The sequence below is a fragment of the Oncorhynchus masou genome, unplaced genomic scaffold, assembly GCF_036934945.1.
Source record: "Oncorhynchus masou masou isolate Uvic2021 unplaced genomic scaffold, UVic_Omas_1.1 unplaced_scaffold_1102, whole genome shotgun sequence".
Lineage (NCBI taxonomy): Eukaryota > Metazoa > Chordata > Actinopteri > Salmoniformes > Salmonidae > Oncorhynchus > Oncorhynchus masou.
In genome coordinates, this window is record NW_027000741.1 from 55741 (window position 1) to 80839 (window position 25099).

Sequence of the window (25099 nt, forward strand, 5' to 3'; positions counted from 1 at the left end):
TACACTACTAGGACCATTACACTGTAACACCTCTTACCTACTACTACACATCACAGAAGAGCAGTACAGGAAGTACAGTGTGTCTGATAATGGAAAGGAGGAAAGGGGATACCTAGTCAGTTGTACAACTGAATACATTCAACCCAAATGAGTCTTCCACATTTAATCCAAGCCCTCTGAGTCAGAGAGGTGCGGGGGCTGCCTTTATCTCCATCCACGTCATCAGCGCCCGGGGAGCAGGTGGTGTTGGGGGTTAACTGTCTCGCTCAAGGTGAAGAACCACACATTTTTACACCTTGATTCAAACCATGTACTGTACTGTACTCTGATAGACATTGTGATATAGTCTATAGATAGGTGATGGACTGTACTGTACTCTGCACAGGGACTGTTTGTTCTGGCTGGCTAGTTTGGACTGGACTGACTAAGAGCTCTATCTGTTCTCAACCTTCTCTATCTGTTCAGACTTCATCCCTCTACCACACACACACACACACACACACACACACACACACACACACACACACACACACACACACACACACACACACACACACACACACGAACACACACGAACACACACACACACACACACACACACACACACACACACACACACACACACACACACACACACACACACACACACACACAAACACACACACACACAATATTTCTTTCCTCAGAGAGAAGAATCCCAATAGCTTGTTGGGAGAGATGGGGGGAGTGATGGATGAAAACATGATGAGAGGATCATAGTATTTTAGCGCTCTAAAATAAAACAAGCTCCTGCTGCTCCTTGTTGTCCTTCTCAGGTGTCCTCTTAACACATGATGCTCTCTCTCCCTCTCTTCTCTTGTCCCCTCTTTCACTCCCTCTCTTCCTCTCTCTCTTTTTCTCTCTCTCCATCTCTCCTCTTGTTAAACTCCCTCCCCTCTTTCACTACCTCTCTCCCTCTCTTTCTCTCTCTCCCCCTCCCTCCCGTCTTTCTCTCTCTCGCTCTCTCTCTCGCTCTCTGTCTCTCTCTGTCTCTCGCTCTCTCTCTCTGTCTCTCTCTCGCTCTCTCTCGCTCTCTCTCTCTGTTTCTCTCTCTCTGTCTCTTTCTCCCTCCCTCCCATCTTTCTCTCTCTCTCTCTGTCTCTCCCTCTCTCTCTCTGTTTCTCTCTCTGTATCTCTCTCTCCTCTTGTTTAACGCCCTCCCCTCTTTGACTCTGTCTCTCCATCTCTCTCTGGTCCTGGATTCTTCACCTGCTGTGACGCAGAGTACACTGTGAGTATACCACTGATGTTCCTTACACACGCACGCACGCGCACACACACACACACACACTGTGTCACAACCAGCCGTGTCACAACCGGCCGTGATCGGGAGTCCTATAGGGCAGTGCACAATTGGCCCAGCGTCGTCCGAGGCTGGAGCGGGGTAGGCAGTCATTGTAAATAAGAATTTGTTCTTAACTGACTTGTCTAGTTAAATAAACTAGTAGACATGCAGAGCAGTCTGCCAGAAGTCAAGGGTTAGGTGAGCTGTGCTCTGATGACAGACAGAAGAGGATGAAATGTTGTATTCCTGTAGAATTCCATCTCTGTTTTGAATCAGTGAATGGTTCCCCCAGAGATGTATAGAGCAGCAATACAATGCCACAATAATGCTGTGTGGGTCCTTAAATTCCAAATCTAATAGCTAAATGATCCTTTGCATGACCATCTTAAAACAATTCCATATGTTCACTTAATAGCTTAGACTCTTATGTAAAGCACAAGCTCAATTTGATTAGGCTTTGAATGTCATTAAAGGGACTTCAATATGGAATATTATTTAATTCGCCTATAATTTTTCAATGAGTTTTACAGACAGCTTCATCTATTGTTCTGGTTCTATATTTAGCCATTGAGGATTTATTTTCAACCACCTCAGTCTGTGTCCTAAATGGCACCATTTCCCCTATATACTGCACTTCTTTTGACCAGAGTCCTATGGGCTCTACATAGGGAATAGGATGGTATTTGGGACACAACCTCATTCATGTATGGGCTTTTACTGAAATTATTAAAGGAGAGCTGCTCGGTTACACAATGCACTGAACCTGGTGTGTGTATGTGTGTGTGTATGTGTGTGTGTATGTGTGTGTGTGTGTGTGTGTGTGTGTGTGTGTGTGTGTGTGTGTGTGTGTGTGTGTGTGTGTGTGTGTGTGTGTGTGTGTGTGTGTGTGTGTGTGTGTGTGTGTGCGTGCGCACTTTAATGAGGCTAAATGAATGGAAAAGATGGAACACGTGCTCGTTAACAGGAGTTGACTACAGTGAACATGTTCAACATGGGGTTCTTGGTTGTGTGATATTGTGTCAGTAGATTGGGTGTAGTATACCAAACAGCTCTGTTGAAGTGGAGGGATTGAAGGCGTCTCCTGCTGTGTAGTTTTGTAGGACAGGAGATGTTATTTAAAGAAACAAAAGGGATGGATGTGCTGAAGATAATGTTGGTTCAGATGAAGATAAGGACACACCCTCTCTCTAGATAAGCACACACACACACACAACCTCCTGCAGCAAGCCTATAGCCTGGGCCCCACCCCATGTTGCTGCACTGTGGACATATTCATTTGTTCCCATTCTCTCTATTCTAAAGAGACATATGAACACACACACATACCGAAACACACTCACTCACTGATACCGTTATGTAACTGGAGATCTATTATGCTTTATTGTAATTGCGGTGTTAAAGAGTTAATCTAATCAAAGCCTATGGTGAGAGCAGTGTGAGTGATAGTTGACTAGCCATGGGGGGATGGGGAGGAAGGTATGAGTGATAGTTGACTAGCCATGGGGGGACGGGGAGGAAGGTATGAGTGATAGTTGACTAGCCATGGGGGGATGGGGAGGAAGGTATGAGTGATAGTTGACTAGCCATGGGGGGATTGGGGGGAGGTATGAGTGATAGTTGACTAGCCATGGGGGGATTGGGGGGAGGTATGAGTGATAGTTGACTAGCCATGGGGGGGACTGGGGGGAGGTTCGGGGTGTGGACTAGGAGCCAGTAAATCCACAGGGCGATATAATATAATCATTATTACTGAAGACGGGGGCAATAAAACACACGCAATCACACTCAGCATGACACACACACATGCGTACACGTACACACACACACACACACACACACACATACACACACACACACACACACACTGCCCATAAAACACCTCACCCTGCAGGCTGACCACAAAGACCCAGGAAGATATTCCCTCTGTCTTTCCTGAGCTTGTATGGATAGTGGTAGAAAGATACTATCCCATCTCCCATGGAGATCAGATTCCCCAGTGCTCCACACCTTGTTGGAGATGATTCGGATTTAACCACTCTACATTTAGGGTATGTCCCAAATGGGCAATAGCCAATGTAGTGTTTTGGCCCACTATGGGGCCAACATAGTGCGTCCTGGTCAACAATAGTGCACTACATAGGCAATAGGGTACTATTTGGGACTCAGACATAACAAGTCAAAATATTGTCTTAATGTGTCTAAATTCTGTGTGTAATCTCCTGCTGTTCTCTCCTCTTCTCTAGTGCTCCTTTCTGCCAAAGTTCTCCATTCACATAGAGACCAAGTATGAGGACAACAAAGGCAGCAATGACAATGTCAGTATGGTTGTCTGTGCATGGTCATGGTGTGTGTCTGTGCATGGTCATGGTGTGTGTCTGTGCATGGTCATGGTGTGTGTCTGTGAGTGGTCATGGTGTGTGTCTGTGCATGGTCATGGTGTGTGTCTGTGCATGGTCATGGTGTGTGTCTGTGCATGGTCATGGTGTGTGTCTGTGCATGGTCATGGTGTGTGTCTGTGCGTGGTCATGGTGTGTGTCTGTGCGTGGTCATGGTGTGTGTCTGTGAGTGGTCATGGTGTGTGTCTGCGTGGTCATGGTGTGTGTCTGCGTGGTCATGGTGTGTGTCTGTGACTGGTCATGGTGTGTGTCTGTGCACGGTCATGGTGTGTGTCTGTGACTGGTCATGGTGTGTGTCTGTGAGATGGTCATGGTGTGTGTCACTGGTCATGGTGTGTGTCTGTGACTGGTCATGGTGTGTGTCTGTGAATGGTCATGGTGTGTGTCTGTGCACGGTCATGGTGTGTGTCTGTGACTGGTCATGGTGTGTGTCTGTGACTGGTCATGGTGTGTGTCTGTGAATGGTCATGGTGTGTGTCTGTGACTGGTCATGGTGTGTGTCTGTGAGTGGTCATGGTGTGTGTCTGTGAGTGGTCATGGTGTTTGTCTGTGAGTGGTCATGGTGTGTCTGTGAGTGGTCATGGTGTGTTGTCTGTGGAGTGGTCATGGTGTCATGGTGTGTCTGTGAGTGGTCATGGTGTGTGTCTGTGAGTGGTCATGGTGTGTGTCTGTGAGTGGTCATGGTGTGTGTCTGTGAGTGGTGTGACTGTGTCATGGTCATGGTGTGTGTCTTTGAGTGGTCATGGTGTGTGTCTGTGAGTGGTCATGGTGTGTGTCTTTGAGTGGTCATGGTGTGTGTCTGTGAGTGGTCATGGTGTGTGTCTGTGAGTGGTCATGGTGTGGTCTGTGATGGTCATGGTGTGTGTCTGTGAGTGGTCATGGTGTGTGTCTTTGAGTGGTCATGGTGTGTGTCTGTGAGTGGTCATGGTGTGTGTCTGTGAGTGGTCATGGTGTGTGTCTGTGAGTGGTCATGGTGTGTGTCTGTGAGTGGTCATGGTGTGTGGTGGTCATGGTGCGTGTCTGTGTCAGTGGTCATGGTGGTCATGGTGTGTCTGTGACTGGTCATGGTGTGTGTCTGTGATGGTGTGGTCATGGTGTGTGTCTGTGAGTGGTCATGGTGTGTGTCTGTGGATGGTGCGTGTCTGTGAGTGGTCATGGTGTGTGTCTGTGAGTGGTCATGGTGTGGTCATGGTCATGGTGTGTGTCTGTGTGGTCATGGTGTGTGTGAGTGGTCATGGTGTGTGTCTGTGAGTGGTCATGGTGTGTGTCTTTGAGTGGTCATGGTGTGTGTCTGTGAGTGGTCATGGTGTGTGTCTGTGAGTGGTCATGGTGTGTGTCTTTGAGTGGTCATGGTGTGTGTCTGTGAGTGGTCATGGTGTGTGTCTGTGAGTGGTCATGGTGTGTGTCTGAGTGGTCATGGTGTGTGTCTGTGAGTGGTCATGGTGTGTGTCTGTGAGTGGAGTGGTCATGGTGTGTGTCTGTGAGTGGTCATGGTGTGTGTCTGTGCTGTGACTGGTCATGGTGTGTGTCTTTGAGTGGTCATGGTGTCGTGGTCATGGTGTGTGTGAGTGGTCATGGTGGTGTGTGGTCTGGTGAGTCTGTGAGTGGTCATGGTGTGTGTCTGTGAGTGGTCATGGTGTGTGTCTGTGAGTGGTCATGGTGTGTGTCTGTGAGTGGTCATGGTGTGTGTCTGTGAGTGGTCATGGTGTGTGTCTGTGAGTGGTCATGGTGTGTGTCTGTGAGTGGTCATGGTGTGTGTCTGTGAGTGGTCATGGTGTGTGTCTGTGAGTGGTCATGGTGTGTGTCTGTGAGTGGTCATGGTGTGTGTCTGTGAGTGGTCATGGTGTGTGTCTGTGAGTGGTCATGGTGTGTGTCTGTGAGTGGTCATGGTGTGTGTCTTTGAGTGGTCATGGTGCGTGTCTGTGAGTGGTCATGGTGCGTGTCTGTGACTGTGACTGGTCATGGTGTGTGTCTTTGAGTGGTCATGGTGTGTGTCTGTGAGTGGTCATGGTGTGTGTCTTTGAGTGGTCATGGTGTGTGTCTGTGAGTGGTCATGGTGTGTGTCTGTGAGTGGTCATGGTGTGTGTCTTTGAGTGGTCATGGTGTGTGTCTGTGAGTGGTCATGGTGTGTGTCTGTGACTGGTCATGGTGTGTGTCTTTGAGTGGTCATGGTGTGTGTCTGTGAGTGGTCATGGTGTGTGTCTTTGAGTGGTCATGGTGTGTGTCTGTGAGTGGTCATGGTGCGTGTCTGTGACTGTGACTGGTCATGGTGTGTGTCTTTGAGTGGTCATGGTGTGTGTCTGTGAGTGGTCATGGTGTGTGTCTTTGAGTGGTCATGGTGTGTGTCTGTGAGTGGTCATGGTGTGTGCACTTGAATGCCACATACAACATTCAGTCCCATCTTTTTCTCTCACTGCTAAACGAGTGGATGGAGTCAGAACAGGGGGATGCTGGGATGAATAAGAACACTGGTCTAATATATTCACGATGCCCCAACCAACTCATCAGAATGCATGTTTATTTCATTGGCTAGCCTCTCCCTCACTAAAATCAGTGAGATTACCATTCAGTCTGTGGGCTTCAGGGCCCATATTCATAAAGCATCTTTATTAGGAATGCTGATCTAGGATCAGGTTCCCCTTGTTCAAGTCAAAACTGGTCCTAGATCAGCACTCCAACTCTGAGAGGATTTATTAATATGGGCCCAGGCCTCCGAGTCAAGTGGAAGTGGTTCTTTCTCCAGCCTTTCAATGTGGAGCATATCAAATCAAGTTGGATATGGGTTCATCCGTTGGGGTGGCAGGTGGCCTAGTGGTTAGAGCATTGGGCCAGTAACCAAAAGGTTGCTAGATCAAATCCCTGAGCTGACAAGGTAAAAATCTGTCATTCTGCCCCTAAACAAGGTAGTTAACCCACTGTTCCTAGGCTGTCATTGTAAATAAGAATTTGTTCTTAACTGACTTGCCTAGTTAAATAAAATATGGATAACTGTGTGATAGGAGAGTCTATATCGTATACCTCTGTGATAGGAGAGTTTATATCGTATACCTCTGTGATAGGAGAGTCTATATCGTATACCTCTGTGATAGGAGAGTTTATATCATATACCTCTGTGATAGGAGAGTTTATATCGTATACCTCTGTGATAGGAGAGTCTATATCGTATACCTCTGTGATAGGAGAGTTTATATCGTATACCTCTGTGATAGGAGAGTCTATATCGTATACCTCTGTGATAGGAGAGTTTATATCGTATACCTCTGTGATAGGAGAGTTTATATCGTATACCTATGTGATAGGAGAGTCTATATCGTATACCTCTGTGATAGGAGAGTCTATATCGTATACCTCTGTGATAGGAGAGTTTATATCGTATACCTCTGTGATAGGAGAGTCTATATCGTATACCTCTGTGATAGGAGAGTTTATATCGTATACCTCTGTGATAGGAGAGTTTATATCGTATACCTCTGTGATAGGAGAGTCTATTGTCAGGATTTGGCCAGGGTTGTTCCGGGTTTTGGTCACTAGATGCCCCCATTGTGCTTTTTGACCTTAAGTTTTTTCCCTTGTTCCCCATTATTATTTGCACCTGTGCCTCGTTTTCCCTGATTGTATTTAAACCCTAAGTTTCCCTCAGTTCTGTGCTCTGTGTTTGTATGTTAGCACCCAGCCCTAGTGTTCTGTGTATTCTTGTCGATTCCGGTGGATGCTCTTGTGGAATTCTGTTTTTGTTTTTGAGTATCTCTTGAGGCTTTTTGTGTTATTCCTACCACCTTTTGGATTTACCATTTTTGTATTTAAGGACTTCTCCTTTTTTACTTTATTAAATACACCGTCTTAAGTACTGCTGTGTCTGCCTCATCTTCTGGGTTCTGCTGACTATTCGTGGCTCAGTTGGTTAAGTGACTGTTTCTCACTCCGGAGACCCAGGTTCGTAACCGGGTCCTGACAGTCTATATCGTATACCTCTGTGATAGGAGAGTCTATATCGTATACCTCTGTGATAGGAGAGTTTATGTCGTATTCCTCTGTGATAGGAGAGTTTATATCGTATACCTCTGTGATAGGAGAGTTTCAATAATGCATTATCTTGGTTGGGTTTGCTATCAGATGCCCATTGCTTCATGTTACACAATGGGTTTACTCATAACTCATCTCCCTACTTCTGGTTTGAAGGACATGTCAAGGACATCCTTAGTACACCAATGTCTTACTCTGTCACATATCTGCATCTGAAATGACAATCTATTCCCTATGTAGTGCACTACTTTTGACCAGAGCCCTGCACTGCATAGGCAATAGGGTGCCATTTGAGATGCAGACAACAGTTGTTTTCAGCCACGTTCGCCTGCTGCATCTTCTCTTTGTGAGAGTTGGTATGTCAGGGAGAAAGGGATGATTGCCTACAGCTCCTTGGCTACATATTTGAATTCCCTACAGTATGAAGGACTGATATCCAGACAACCCGAGTTGAGAGAAGGGGGAGTAAGATAGAAAGGAAATAAGATATAGGGAGATATTGTGTGTATCTGTCTGCATGTCTGATCTAGTCCTTTAAACAAGGACTGTTGCTTCTTGTTCCTCTCACCACTGATCCTCATTTCCTGGTGGGGGACACATTAACATTACCATTCCACAACATTTACATGATGTCATATCATAAAACTGATCTTGTCTGTCCTGGGTCGTGTTCATTAGGACATAACGGAAACCATTTCAAAACGTTTTGCTATAGACAAAAGAAAAGTTTCTTATTGGACATTTCCAGGTAATCCCTCCCTGTTTTAAATTCATCCCATCAATGCCTCAATTTGCCAAGGCTTACTTCCTCTACTCTCAAAGACATCGTTATTCAGTTCAGTTTTTCATCCTCTCAGTCTACTTATCATGCAAAGGTTGGTAGATGAATATACATTGATGTCAGTAATGGATGGATTTTTGTCTGGATTATTCAACTATTTCAAGGAGGTTATTACTGCACCAGCTCTGTCTCTGTCTCTCCTGTTTCTTTCTCCCTGCAAAATGAGCTAAATGTATCCTCCGGGCGAAAGCACCTGTCACCTGACGAGGTCTAATGGCTTTAATGGGGAAAGGAGTAAAGCATTCATAACCGTTAAAAGCCTCGCTTTCCTCCTTCAAACAATGTGATTCTCTATATGATTGGCAGCTCTGGCAGATCAGTATCATGAAATGCTCGCTGGCTCAACTTACCCAAACATCAGAGCTCCACCTAGTGGCTGCTGTGGGAATGACCGTTGATTAAGCTTCACTCCTAAGATCACTGATATACATCTACATAGATAAGGTGTTGCTGAAATACAACGTCCTCATCATGGAGAACAGTTGATTATGTTTCTCTCTTTTCTCTCTCTCTCTAAAATGACATGCCCATCTCTTTTTCTCTATCCCTCAGATCTTTGACAGCGAGCCCAAAGGGAGGAGGAGATAGAGGTGTGCTTAGTGGATATCGCCTACGACGAGATCCCAGAGCGCTACTACAAGGAGTCTGAGGTGAGGAGGTCAAAGGTTAGAAGTCAAGGGTTAGGAATCCCAAGTCACTGTTTCAGCAGCAGTGGACTTCGACAGTCACAATTCTCCATCGTTTTCCAGTACAAGTGTGTACTTGTACACTCACCGGCATGGATTTAAAACCATATGATTGGTGTAAGCATTGGCTGGCAAGAGTTTCTACCATTGTTAAACCCATGTTAGAAATTGTGGAAGTGTACTTTTTGGGAGGAGTGGGGGGGTGAGCTCTGGGTGCTAGCAACCTGGTTGTTTCACAAAGTCAGAAAAAGTGTAAGAGGGTGATAACAAAATATCTAAGAGAATACGGTCTTAGAAAAACTGCACTATCTAGAACCTAAAAGGGTTCTTTGGCTGCCCCATAGGAGAACCCTTTGAATAACCCTTTTTTTGGTTCCAGGTAGAACTACTTTGGTTCTAGGTTGAACCCTTCTAATTTTGCAACCCAAATTCACATTATACCAGAACAATGATATACAGTTGAAGTCAGAAGTTTACATACACCTTAGCCAAATACATTTAAACTCAGTTTTTCACAATGATATTTAATCCTAATAAAAATTCCCTGTCTTAGATCAGGTAGGATCATCGTTTTATTTTAAGAATGTGAAATGTCAGAATAATAGTAGAGAGAATTATTTATTTCACCACATTCCCAGTGGGTCAGAAGTTTACATACACTCCATTAGTATTTGGTAACATTGCCTTTAAATTGTTTAACTTGGGTCAAACGTTTCAGGTAGCCTTCCACAAGCTTCCCACAATTAGTTGGGTGAATTTTGGTCCATTCCTCCTGACAGAGTGGGTGTAACTGAGTCAGGCTTATAGGCCTCCTTGCCCGCACACGCTTTTTCAGTTCTACCCACAAATTTTATCTAGGATTGAGTTCAGGGCTTTGTGATGGCCACTCCAATACCTTGACTTTGTTGTCCTTAAGCCATTTTGCCACAACTTTGGAAGTATACTTGGGGTCATTGTCCATTTGGAAGACCCATTTGCGACCAAGCTTTAACTTCTTGACTGATGTCTTGAGATGTTGCTTCAATATATCCACATAATTTTCCTTTTTCATGATGCCATCTATTTTGTGAAGTGCATCAGTCCCTCCTGCAGCAATGCACCCCTACAACATGATGCTGCCACCCCCATGCTTCACGGTTGGGATGCTGTTCTTCTATTTTTGTTTCATCACACCAGAGGACATTTCTCCAAAAAGTACAATCTTTGTCCCCATGTTCAGTTGCAAACCGTAGTCTGGCTTTTTTATGGCGGTTTTGGAGCAGTTGCTTCTTTCTTGCTGAGCGGCCTTTCAGGTTATGTCGATATAGGACTCGTTATACTGTGGATAGCTACTTATGTACCTGTTTCTTCCAGCATCTTCACAAGCTGTTCTGCTGCTGTTCTGGGATTGATTTGCACTTTTGGCACCAAAGTACGTTCATCTCTAGGAGACAGAACACGTCTCCTTCCTGAGCGGTATTATGGCTGAGTGATCCCATGGTGTTTATACTTGCGTACTATTGTTTGTACAGATGAACGTGGTACCGTCAGGTGTTTGGAAATTGCTCCCAAGGATGAACCAGACTTGTGGGGGGTCTACAACTTTTTTCTGAGTTCTTGGTTGATTTCTTTTGATTTTCCCATGATGTCAAGCAAAGAGGCACTGATTTTGAAGGTAGGCCTTTCAATACATCCACAGGCACACCTCCAATTGACTCAAATTATGTCAATTAACCTATCAGAAGCTTCTAAAGCCGAAAGTGACACATAAATCGTCAAAATGTAAATTTGTTGGTGGTTTGGGGGAGAATTGTAGCATTTCAACTAACCCTAAGCCTAACCATTGTCCTAACCTTAACCTAATGCTCCTAACCTGCTAGGTTATTATCCTATCCTGCTCCGTAAGTTCTCCTAACCTGCTAGGTTAATTGTCCTATCCTGCTCCGTAAGTTCTCCTAACCTGCGAGGTTAATTGTCCTATCCTGCTCCGTAAGTTCTCCTAACCTGCTAGGTTAATTGTCCTATCCTGCTCCGTAAGTTCTCCTAACCTGCTAGGTTAATTGTCCTATCCTGCTCCGTAAGTTCTCCTAACCTGCTAGGTTAATTGTTGTAACGTTCATTGTTAAGGGTAGAGACCAAGGCGCAGCGTGATTTGAGTTCATCATATTTTATTAAAATGTGAACCAGAAAAATAAACCAATAAACAATACAACAATCGAAAAGCTTAGGAGTGCAACCCATGCAACAAACAAAGACAAGATCCCACAACTGAAGGTGGGAAAAAGGGCTGCCTAAGTATGATCCCCAACCAGAGACAACAATAGACAGCTGCCTCTGATTGGGAACCATACTAGGCCAGCAAAGAAAAAGAAAACATAGATATACAAAAACTAGAGTACCCACCCTAGTCAAACCCTGATCTAACTAAAATATAGAGAATAAACAGGGATCTCTAAGGTCAGGGCGTGACAATTGTCCTATGCTGCTACTTAAGTTCTCCTAACCTATCTGGATTAATTAATGTATCCTCCTGCATAAGTTATCCTAACCTGCTAGGTTAATTATCCTATCCTGCTGCGTAAGTTCTCCTAACCTGCTAGGTTAATTATCGTATCCTGCTGTGTACGTTCTCCTAACCTGCTAGGTTAATTATCCTATCCTGCTGCGTAAGTTCTCCTAAGTCAATTCTGTTCGTGACTGTATACCATCTTGTCCCAGAGTTCTCTCCTGGTAAGGTCACATGATCAAGAAGCACCTGAAAAGCAGACTGTGCACATAAAATAGCTTATATACACCCCCCCCCACACACACACACACACACACCTCTGACCCAACCTAACCAAACGTTATAACGCGTCTCATCTGCAATCACTTAAAGTGCCTCCAGGTTTCTCCTCCTGTGCACAGCGTGTGTGTGTGTCTGTTTCTGTGTGTGTGTGTGTTTCTGTGTGTGTGTGTGTTTCTGTGTGCGTGCGTGCGTGTGAGACGCATCCCTTCTCACCATCCCAACACTGAGACACCTGACCTTGCTAATGAGCATTACAGTCCCCAGGGAAGTGTGATTAATTCATGCGTAATGGGTACTGTTTGTAATGAGAACCCTCCCCCCCAGCGGGCTGCTCCAGACTGAGCTCTCCATGAGACTTGTACCCACCTGGTACCTACCAACCCCTCTGCTGGACTGCTGGACAAAGAAACATGGTTCATTCATACTTGTCAGAATGTTTACTGCAAAACTCATTGGGTCAGGAATTGAATTGCATTCCTGTATATAGACAAAACAATGAGGTGAGACAGTGGCACTAAGCTCATGAGGTATGTGAAAGTTATATTCTTCAATGTCACTATGTCAAAAGATGTCCAACATTGGATGTACCAATCCCGGTGTGTAGCTTTAATACTGTCCATACTGTGTTTCCATGGTTCCCTGTAGGACTTGCGGTACTTTAAATCAGAGAAGACAGACCGGGGTGTTCTGCAGGAGGGCTGGATCGACAACCAGGAACCCATCATGTGCTCCTACAAACTGGTGACAGTCAAGTTCGAGGTGTGGGGTCTTCAGACACGGGTGGAGCAGTTTGTACACAAGGTCAGTCCAGTTATGTCCACCCACCATTTCTGTATTCACACACACAATTCAATTTAGCCCCCTCCACCCCAGCCTATACCCCTGTTCCCCCTCTGAGCTGTCCCTCTCCTTGCCTAAGGGTCTCTTTCCCTAACATCACACACACAGCATTACTCATACAGGGACACACATGGCTAACATTAACTGGTGGAGGAGAGGAAGAAAGACAGAGAACAACTCTTAAAGTTCATCCTCTCTGACTCACTAAGTCTTCTAACCTCCTTTCCTCTCTGACTCACCTGTCCTTTCACTTAGTCTTCTAACTTCCTTTCCTCTCTGACTCACCTGTCCTCTCACTAAGTCTTCTAACTTCCTTTCCTCTCTGACTCACCTGTCCTCTCACTAAGTCTTCTAATTTCCTTTCCTCTCTGACTCACCTGTCCTCTCACTAAGTCTTCTAACTTCCTTTCCTCTCTGACTCACCTGTCCTCTCACTAAGTCTACTAACTTCCTTTCCTCTCTGACTCACCTGTCCTCTCACTAAGTCTTCTAACTTCCTTTCCTCTCTGACTCACCTGTCCTCTCACTAAGTCTTCTAACTTCCTTTCCTCTCTGACTCACCTGTCCTCTCACTAAGTCTTCTAACTTCCTTTCCTCTCTGACTCACCTGTCCTCTCACTAAGTCTTCTAACTTCCTTTCCTCTCTGACTCACCTGTCCTTTCACTTAGTCTTCTAACTTCCTTTCCTCTGACGCACCTGTCCTCTCACTAAGTCTTCTAACTTCCTTTCCTCTCTGACTCACCTGTCCTTTCACTTAGTCTTCTAACCTCCTTTCCTCTCTGACTCACCTGTCCTCTCACTAAGTCTTCTAACTTCCTTTCCTCTCTGACTCACCTGTCCTCTCACTACGTCTTCTAACTTCCTTTCCTCTCTGACTCACCTGTCCTTTCACTAAGTATTCTAACTTCCTTTCCTCTCTGACTCACCTGTCCTTTCACTTAGTCTTCTAACTTCCTTTCCTCTCTGACTCACCTGTCCTTTCACTTAGTCTTCTAACTTCCTTTCCTCTCTGACTCACCTGTCCTCTCACTAAGTCTTCTAACTTCCTTTCCTCTCTGACTCACCTGTCCTTTCACTTAGTCTTCTAACCTCCTTTCCTCTCTGACTCACCTGTCCTCTCACTAAGTCTTCTAACTTCCTTTCCTCTCTGACTCACCTGTCCTTTCACTAAGTCTTCTAACTTCCTTTCCTCTCTGACTCACCTGTCCTTTCACTAAGTCTTCTAACTTCCTTTTCTCTCTGACACACCTGTCCTTTCACTAAGTCTTCTAACTTCCTTTCCTCTCTGACTCACCTGTCCTTTCACTAAGTCTTCTAACTTCCTTTTCTCTCTGACTCACCTGTCCTTTCACTAAGTCTTCTAACTTCCTTTCCTCTCTGACTCACCTGTCCTTTCACTAAGTCTTCTAACTTCCTTTTCTCTCTGACTCACCTGTCCTTTCACTAAGTCTTCTAACTTCCTTTTCTCTCTGACTCACCTGTCCTTTCACTAAGTCTTCTAACTTCCTTTTCTCTCTGACTCACCTGTCCTTTCACTAAGTTTTCTAACTTCCTTTCCTCTCTGACTCACCTGTCCTTTCACTAAGTCTTCTAACTTCCTTTCCTCTCTGACTCACCTGTCCTTTCACTAAGTCTTCTAACTTCCTTTTCTCTCTGACTCACCTGTCCTTTCACTAAGTCTTCTAACTTCCTTTCCTCTCTGACTCACCTGTCCTTTCACTAAGTCTTCTAACTTCCTTTCCTCTCTGACTCACCTGTCCTTTCACTAAGTCTTCTAACTTCCTTTCCTCTCTGAAGTCTTCTTTTTTTTCTTTTTTTTCACCTTTATTTAACCAGGTAGGCAAGTTGAGAACAAGTTCTCATTTACAATTGCGACCTGGCCAGGATAAAGCAAAGCAGTTCGACACATACAACAACACAGAGTTACACATGGAGTAAAACAAACATACAGTCAATAATACAGTATAAACAAGTCTATATACGATGTGAGCAAATGAGGTGAGATAAGGTAGGTAAAGGCAAAAAAAGGCCATGGTGGCGAAGTAAATACAATATAGCAAGTAAAACACTGGAATGGTAGATTTGCAATGGAAGAATGTGCAAAGTAGAAATAAAAATAATTGGGGGTGCAAAGGAGCAAAATAAACAAATTAATTAAATACAGTAGAGAAAGAGGTAGTTGTTTGGGCTAAAATATAGGTGGGCTATGTACAGGTGCAGTAATCTGTGAGCTGCTCTGACATTTGGTGCTTAAAGCTAGTGAGGGAGATAAGTGTTTCCAGTTTCAGTGCTTTTTGTAGTTCGTTCCAGTCATTGGCAGCAGAGAACTGGAAGGAGAGGCGGCCAAAGAAAGAATTGGTTTTGGGGGTGACTAGAGAGATATACCTGCTGGAGCGTGTGCTACAGGTGGGAGATGCTATGGTGACCAGCGAGCTGAGATAAGGGGGACTTTACCTAGCAGGGTCTTGTAGATGACATGGAGCCAGTGGGTTTGGCGACGAGTATGAAGCGAGGGCCAGCCAACGAGAGCGTACAGGTCGCAATGGTGGGTAGTATATGGGGCTTTGGTGACAAAACGGATTGCACTGTGATAGACTGCATCCAATTTGTTGAGTAGGGTATTGGAGGCTATTTTGTAAATGACATCGCCAAAGTCGAGGATTGGTAGGATGGTCAGTTTTACAAGGGTATGTTTGGCAGCATGAGTGAAGGATGCTTTGTTGCGAAATAGGAAGCCAATTCTAGATTTAACTTTGGATTGGAGATATTTGATATGGGTCTGGAAGGAGAGTTTACAGTCTAACCAGACACCTAAGTATTTGTAGTTGTCCACGTATTCTAAGTTGGAGCCGTCCAGAGTAGTGATGTTGGACAGGCGGGCAGGTGCGGGTAGCGATCGGTTGAAGAGCATGCATTTAGTTTTACTTGTATTTAAGAGCAATTGGAGGCCACGGAAGGAGAGTTGTATGGCATTGAAGCTTGCCTGGAGGGTTGTTAACACAGTGTCCAAAGAAGGGCCAGAAGTATACAGAATGTTGTCGTCTGCGTAGAGGTGGATCAGAGACTCACCAGCAGCAAGAGCGACCTCATTGATGTATGCAGAGAAGAGTGTCGGTCCAAGAATTGAACCCTGTGGCACCCCCATAGAGACTGCCAGAGGTCCGGACAGCAGACCCTCCGATTTGACACACTGAACTCTATCAGAGAAGTAGTTGGTGAACCAGGCGAGGCAATCATTTGAGAAACCAAGGCTGTCGAGTCTGCCGATGAGGATGTGGTGATTGACAGAGTCCAAAGCCTTGGCCAGATCAATGAACACTGCTGCACAGTAATGTTTCTTATCGATGGCGGTTAAGATATCGTTTAGGACCTTGAGCGTGGCTGAGGTGCACCCATGACCAGCTCTGAAACCAGATTGCATAGCAGAGAAGGTATGGTGAGATTCGAAATGGTCGGTAATCTGTTTGTTGACTTGGCTTTCGAAGACCTTAGAAAGGCATGGTAGGATAGATATAGGTCTGTAGCAGTTTGGGTCAAGAGTGTCCCCCCCTTTGAAGAGGGGGATGACCGCAGCTGCTTTCCAATCTTTGGGGATCTCAGACAACATGAAAGAGAGGTTGAACAGGCTAGTAATAGGGGTGGCAACAATTTCGGCAGATAATTTTAGAAAGAAAGGGTCAAGATTGTCTAGCCCGGCTGATTTGTAGGGGTCCAGATTTTGCAGCTCTTTCAGAACATCAGCTGAACGGATTTGGGAGAAGGAGAAATGGGGAAGGCTTGGGCGAGTTGCTGTGGGGGGTGCAGTGCTGTTGACCGGGGTAGGAGTAGCCAGGTGGAAAGCATGGACAGCCATAGAAAAATGCTTGTTGAAATTCTCAATTATGGTGGATTTATCAGTGGTGACAGTGTTTCCTATCTTCAGTGCAGTGGGCAGCTGGGAGGAGGTGTTCTTATTTTCCATGGACTTTACAGTGTCCCAGAACTTTTTTGAGTTAGTGTTGCAGGAAGCAAATTTCTGCTTGAAAAAGCTAGCCTTGGATTTTCTAACTGCCTGTGTATAATTGTTTCTAGCTTCCCTGAACAGCTGCATATCACGGGGGCTGTTCGATGCTCATGCAGAACCCCATAGGATGTTTTTGTGTTGGTTAAGGGCAGTCAGGTCTGGGGAGAACCAAGGGCTATATCTGTTCCTAGTTCTAAATTTCTTGAATGGGGCATGTTTATTTAAGATGGTTAGGAAGGCATTTTTAAAAAATATCCAGGCATCCTCTACTGACGGGATGAGATCAATATCCTTCCAGGATACCCAGGCCAGGTCGATTAGAAAGGCCTGCTCGCTGAAGTGTTTCAGGGAGCGTTTTACAGTGATGAGTGGAGGTCGTTTGACCGCTGACTCATTACGGATGCAGGCAATGAGGCAGTGATCGCTGAGATCTTGGTTGAAGACAGCAGAGGTGTATTTAGAGGGCAAGTTAGTTTGGATGATATCTATGAGGGTGCCCGTGTTTAAGGCTTTGGGGAGGTACCTGGTAGGTTCATTGATAATTTGTGTGAGATTGAGGGCATCAAGTTTAGATTGTAGGATGGCTGGGGTGTTAAGCATGTTCCAGTTTAGGTCGCCTAGCAGCACGAGCTCTGAAGATAGATGGGGGGCAATCAGTTCACATATGGTGTCCAGAGCACAGCTGGGGGCAGAGGGTGGTCTATAGCAGGCTGCACCGGTGAGAGACTTGTTTTTAGAGAGGTGGATTTTTAAAAGTAGAAGTCCAAATTGTTTGGGTACAGACCTGGATAGTAGGACAGAACTCTGCAGGCTATCTTTGCAGTAGATTGCAACACCGCCCCCTTTGGCAGTTCTATCTTGTCTGAAAAGGTTGTAGTTTGGAATTAAAATTTCAGAAATTTTGGTAGTCTTCCTAAGCCAGGATTCAGACACAGCTAAAACATCCGGGTTGGCAGAGTGTGCTAAAGCAGTGAATAGAACAAACTTAGGGAGGAGGCTTCTAATGAGGAGGCAGGGTAGCCTAGTGGTTAGAGCGTTGGACTAGTAACCGGAAGGTTGTGAGTTCAAACCCCCGAGCTGACAAGGTACAAATCTGTCGTTCTGCCCCTGAACAGGCAGTTAACCCACTGTTCCCAGGCCGTCATTGAAAATAAGAATGTGTTCTTAAATAAAGGTAAAAAAAAAAAAAATGTGAACATGCATGAAACCGAGGCTATTACGGTTACAGAAGTCGTCAAAAGAGAGTGCCTGGGGAATAGGAGTGGAGCAAGGCACTGTAGGGCCTGGATTCACCTCTACATCGCCAGAGGAACAGAGGAGGAGTAGAATAAGGGTGCGGCTAAAAGCAATAAGAATTGGTCGTCTGGAACAGAGAGTAAAAGGAGGTTTCTGGGGGTGATAAAATAGCATCAAGGTATAATGTACAGACAAAGGTATGGTAGGATGTGAATACAGTGGAGGTAAACCTAGGTATTGAGTGATGAAGAGAGAGATATTGTCTCTAGAAACATCATTGAAACCAGGAGATGTCATGGGTGGGTGGTGGAACTAATAGGTTGGATAAGGTATGGTGAGCAGGACTAGAGGCTCTACAGTGAAATAAGCCAATAAACACTAACCAGAACAGCAATGGACAAGGCATATTGACATTAAGGAGAGGCATGCTTAGTCGAGTGATCAAAAGGGTCCGGAGAGTGGAGAGGTTGGTTGGGGGGGGTCACGGTGATTTAGACAGCTAGCCAGGCCATCGGTAGCAAGCTAGCATATGATGGACGTCTGTTAGTAGCCACCTCTTGCGTTCCGTCAGTAGATTAGTGGGGTTCCGTGTGGTAGAGGGGATTAATCCAAATCACACAACAAAAACAAAAATAATAACAATAGATATAGCTAGAGGCCCAAGAAGAAGAAAAAATAACAATAACAATACAAATAAATAAATAAATTGTCCGATTGTCTATTCAGATAGCAGCCGATAAGACAGCTAATGGCTAGCAGGCCGCAGATGGGCGCCCAGGCAAGGTCGCGACGGAGGAGCCAGCCGGATAACTCCTTCGGGTAGATAACGTCGGCAGTCCAGCCGTGAAGGCACGGTGGGGCTCCACGTAGGCAGCAAAACGGGTCCGGATAGGTGACCGCAGCCCAGGAGTGATTGATGGAACTCCTCAGCTGGCTAGCTCCGGAACAACTGATGTTTGCTCCGGAATCGACGAAAGCTTTAACTAGCTTCTGATTAGCTTCTGGATTAGCTTCTGGCTAGCTCCTGGCTAGTTTCTGGCTAGCTTCTTGGAGTTTCTGGCTAGCTTCTTGGAGGATTACAGATTTGAGGTAAATAATACTTTTTTATAAATATAAATTGGTGAGGCAGGTTGCAGGAGAGTGTTTTGAAGATGAGTTTATGGAAAATTTAAAAGAATATATATATATATATATATATATATATATATATATATATATATATATATATATATATATATACGGGACACGACAAGACGAGGACAAAAGACGTCTGAACTGCCATCTTGGGACGAATGTGATGAGACTTCTAACCTCCTTTCCTCTCTGACTCACCTGTCCTCTCACTAAGTCTTCTAGCTTCCTTTCCTCTCTGACTCACCTGTCCTCTCACTAAGTCTTCTAACTTCCTTTCCTCTCTGACTCACCTGTCCTCTCACTAAGTCTTCTAGCTTCCTTTCCTCTCTGACTCACCTGTCCTCTCACTAAGTCTTCTAACTTCCTTTCCTCTCTGACTCACCTGTCCTCTCACTAAGTCTTCTAACCTCCTTTCCTGTCCACCCTTCTTTCTTTCTTGCTCCCTCCCTCCCTCCCTCCCTCCCTCCCTCCCTCCCTCCCTCCCTCCCTCCCTCCCTCCCTCCCTCCCTCCCTCCCTCCCTCCCTCTCTCCCTCCCTCCCTCCCTCCCTCCCTCCCTCCCTCCCCCTTTACCTTCCTTGTCCTTCTCACTCTCCCTCTTTACCTTCCTTGTCCTTCTCTCTCCATCCTCAGGTTATCCGTGACGTCCTGCTCCTAGGACACAGACAAGCCTTTGCCTGGGTGGATGAGTGGATTGGTGAGTTTGCATCTTGTCTCTGTCAGAGACAGAGTGAGCTAGCTTGTTTATACTGTGTGTATATATATATTTTTATTATTATTACATTTTTTTAATGTACAGTGCCTTGCGAAAGTATTCGGCCCCCATGAACGCCCAATTTTTCAGTTTTTGATTTGTTAAAAAAGTTTGAAATATCCAATAAATGTCGTTCCACTTCATGATTGTGTCCCACTTGTTGTTGAATCTTCACAAAAAAATACAGTTTTATATCTTTATGTTTGAAGCCTGAAATGTGGCAAAAGGTCGCAAAGTTCAAGGGGGCCGAATACTTTCGCAAGGCACTGTATATTTCATAGTATTTGTATTTTAGTGAGCAAGGAGATGGAGCGGGAGGGAGATGCAGACTAGTGCTGGGGCCAGGATTCTTACCCACACTGAGGGGTGACGTGTATGTGCTGCAGTGGCCCAGTTACCTGCTAGACCAGCCTCTGGCGCATAACTACTATCTACTTCTATGTGACCATGATCTTCGCTCTGCCTAATGTAGGACCTGGGCCAAGGCAACAAGCACTGCCACTATCTATTATCTGTATATTTCAGTTTGTGTTCATTTGTCTGTTTCCTGAAAGCTATCTCAAAATGTCAGTAACTCATCTATACAAGCATTGATTTGTGTTAACATGAGCAAACGGCTTATAAAATGGATCTGTGTGGCCAGGATGGTCAAACACAAGGTACACTGCAATAAGACCTGAGTTCAACACTACAGTATTTCAAATAGCTTAAGCGGTTGCTTTAACCTGCCTGGAGGGCCAGGTGGGCGGGGGTTGTATTTCCAATACTTTTTTATTAGTTCCAATGCAACAGGCCAGCTCAATCAACCACAGCTTCACTATTTCAAATCATTTCTAACAGTATTTGAATGCAGATTTGACTGAAACTACACTTCTCATCCTGTTGTTACATTTGTTAGCAGCCTTTTATTTTAGGAAAAAAGACAATTGATAGGCCAGACCACTCTTTTGTACATTTTGAATTATGTACTTAACTTTGTGTTTTTGAAAAGCTGACGCATCACGATTGTCATGGAGAAGGAACATAAACATTCTTAATAATAATAACAATAATGATTCATTATTGATTGATTCAGTATTTATAAATGTTATTTTTATCCCAGGCCCCGTCAATGTAAATAAGAATTTGTTCTTAACTGGCTTGCCCCTGAGGGGAGGACGGCTCATAATAGTGGCTGGAACGGAGTGAATGGAATGCATCAAACACATTTGATACAATACCACCAATTCTACTCCAGTCATTACCACGAGCCTGTCCTCCCCAATTAAGGTGGCACCAACCTCCTGTGGGCTGTATATCATCTGGGTCATATTAATTTAGCACCAAACAGAAGTAAATCAACTGAATCAGAGGGACTACCTGTCCAATAAGAAAAACAAGTTTAGATTTTCTGTTGCAAAACATTTTCAAACGTTGTGTGCCCTAAACGAACACGTCCCTGCTGTCCAGCAGTGGTCCTTCCCTCCATCCTTGCATTGTGGTTTTCCACAGCCGACATTACTAAGGCTTGTCAAATAATATTCCTGAGAGTGTGTATCTTATACCATAAACCACCACTATATCAAACCACCCTGTGTCCACCCACTAATGCGCTGCTCCACTTCACATTAAAGGTCCAGTGCAGTCAAAAATGTGATTTTCTGTGTTTTATATTTATTTCCACACTACACTCTTACAAAAAATGGTTCCAAAAGGGTTCTTCAGTTGTCCCCATATGAGAAACCTTTTTGGTTCCAGGTACAACCTGTTTTGGGCCTAGATAGAGCCATTTTTGTTACATGTAGAACCCTCTGTAGAAAGGCTTCTACCTGGAACCAAAACAGTTTTACCTGCAACCAAAAAGTGTTCTTCAAAGGGTTCTCCTATGCGGACAGCCGAAGAACCCTGTATGGTTTTATATAGCATCTTTTTTTCTAAAGTGTATGAGGTTGGAATAATACTGTTCAATTCTGAACATTATGATAATTCCCTTTTAGTGTTGGAGCTATCAAAAATGATTCCCTTTTGTAAGAGCTATCTAAAATGTCAGCCTGTTTTGATGGGATGGAGTTTTGGCCTGCCTGGTGACATCACCAGGTGGTAAATTAGTTCATAGACTGATAAGAAAGAGTTCCAAACCTCTCTGCCAATAACAGCTGGTTTTCAGTTCTCCCATCTCAGACCACTCCCAGACAGTCCTAGAAAAATTATTGCTTGAGAAATTGTTCTTTGCTAAGATCCAATTTTTGTTTCTATTTTACCATTTTAATTTAAATCAATCACAGTAAGGTACTTAATTGTTACCCCAAAATGAATTGGTATTAAGATAAAAAAAATGGCTGCATTGGGCCTTTAACCTATATCCATACCTGCCCAGTACGTACTCTATCTCACCAAGGTTTCCCAGAGCCAGGTAAAGTCTTTGATTTAAATACTTCTCAAATGAGAATCTCAATTGAAAGTACAAGTGTTTGTCACTAATGGTTAACTACCTGCAGACTACGTCAACTTCCTCAGCTCTTTATGGCTGTGACCACCTGACCTCTTGCCGACCCTTCCCACAAGACCTTGCTCCTCCTGCACCAAGTGCCCTAGCTAGCTAACAGGCGGCGTGGTGGTGGTCTGGAACATCTCCACAGATATAACTTGGGATGATGTGCAGGAGTACGAGAAACACATGCATTAGAGTTGGCCATGTCCAACAACCACAGCATAGCACAGCATAAACTCACCTGCCACCCACCGCCATCACTGGACATGGTAGAGAGCCTTGTGACAGCCAGCCGTATGTCTTCACTCTTCCTTCACTGTTTCTCTGTCTGCTGGTGACTCATCTCCCTCTTCCTCTCTGACTCATTTCATGTCATCCATTCAAACACACTCAAACGTTCATGGATTGTCATTGACTGCATCAAACTTCATGCTTTGTTTGTCCTACCGGAACAGCACAGAACACGTGTACGGACCCAAACACACACACACCAAAGCGCACACACACACACACACACACACACACACACACACACACACACACACACACACACACACACACACTTGTGAACGAGGATGATGACTTTGTTACTGTGTCTCCTTTGGAACACACACAACTGATGATGAATTCAGATTTGTGTTCAGAGCAGGGAACATCTTTTCATGTATTGCTTGTATTCATCTCCAAGAGCCTTTGAAATGGAAGCTCTTTTAAATGCAACAGGTGAAGTCAGATACGTATTTACTGTATAATGTAATTGTGTTATTACACTACAATGCTAAGACATACAGTAGATGTCATGGGGTTGAAATATATCCCTCTCTCTCCCCCCCTGAAGAAATGACCATGGACGAGGTGAGAGAGTACGAGCGGGCCACCCAGGAGGCCACCAACCGTAAGATCGGCCCCTTCCCCCCATCCATCTCCATCACCGAGACCCCCTTGGCCTCAGTGGCCCGCAACGGGCCCTCCAGCGCCCCTCCACCCCCTCTCCACGGAGCCTCCAGAGTACCTCTCCGTGCCCAAGGACCGACCCAGGAAGAAGTCAGCCCCAGAGACCTTGACCCTCCCCGACCCCAATCGCAGGGACTCAGGCTTCAGGCTGGCTAGCATCTTCTCCTGGGGCTCAACCCCTAGCCCCCAGCCTGAATGAGAGGGGGACCCATAGGTGTGGTATACACCTATCTACATTCAGGGAGTGGCCATTTTGTCCCCTAGACAACTTATGTAAAAGGGAGTGTTGTTCACAGACCTCCTGTAACTTGGTGGTGTGGTAAATGCCTCTCCACAGACAGTTGCTGGTATCACCCTGAAGCCAGCCACTGTCACCAACTAACTGTGTCTTGGTCTGCTTTTGCAGAGAGAGAGTCAGTCTGATCACCACGCAACACTTGGAGAGGAGTCTCAAGGCACACACCAAATACATGTACGTGCAAACACACACTCACGCACATACACACACACACTCACAGACATACACACACACTCACGCACTCTCACACACACTGAGTGTCTTTTAAAAACCTCTTGAACCTCTCCATTGGTCCCATCAAAACACAGCAACCAGCACCATCTACCAGCCAGAAAGCTCATGTGAAGGTCAATTATAGTCTGATTTAATTTAGTTCACATTCCTCTGAATACTTTGCTTCTCTTCAGTGTCTCAGTCCTCTTTCATCTCAGTTGATACTGTATCTCAGGGTTTGTTACCTAGATACACAGAGATCTGATAAATAGACTCTTCAATCAGCACACTCAATCTTTCTTCATATGGATATAAATGTGTGGGATGATCAAACTCATTTCCTCCTCTCTCCTTGCAGTCAAGCCCTCTTATTGGTTGGAAATTGACGCCATGTAATTTCAAATGTAATTGTGTGTTGGTTGTTATTCATGGTTTGTTGTAGGTCGTCGCTGTGAACAGAGTAAAACGGTGGATTTCAGGAGAGTGTTATTTTATCCTGGGTTTTGTTTTGTAAATATGTATATTTAAGAGTTATCTATTGTAAAAATGCTGAATTCATTGATGTCTTTCAATGCTATGGAATTGCTGTAATCTCTGCATTGGAGAGAGAAAGAGGTCTGTGTAGACCTCTAAAGTGGAGGCGTTCTCTTTCTGAATCTGAATTGTGTTGGTATAGTTTTGTTGGCCATGGTGCCCTTTAAAAGACATATAGAAAAATGCATGGCCTGAATATCCAGCCTCTGCTTTTCTTTTAAACTGGGGAGAAAATGTACCTTTGAAATGTCTGTCTTCTATACGGTATGGGGCATTTCCTTTGCTTGTTACAGACTACGACAGGACAAAACATCTGATCAATGTTGTGATTTGGCTTTAAGGGATGATTTAAGTCATGAATTTGCAATCATGTTGTTGTTGTGTTTTATATCAAATCAATAAATTAAATATTGCTCAAATATCTGGTGTCATTCATATAAACGAAATGACAATACGTGGGGGAATTGTGATATCTGTAGTTCATCAGTTTCTTGTTTAGTTTATTAAACTGAAGTGACAAATGGGTTAGAAGGGTCAGGCCCATTAGTCTGCAACTTGTCACTTACAGTCACTGGATGCTAATTGTACATTGGGGTCCTTGCTATAGCTTTTTCACAACCAACCTAC

The 25099-nt window shown here is 44.7% G+C and overlaps 1 pseudogene; it reads left to right on the plus strand.

The window, feature by feature from the left end:
- The first annotated feature begins 89 nt into the window (after positions 1 to 89).
- Positions 90 to 24891, plus strand: LOC135529121 (cytoplasmic phosphatidylinositol transfer protein 1-like; annotated as a pseudogene).
- Positions 24892 to 25099: the final 208 nt, after the last annotated feature.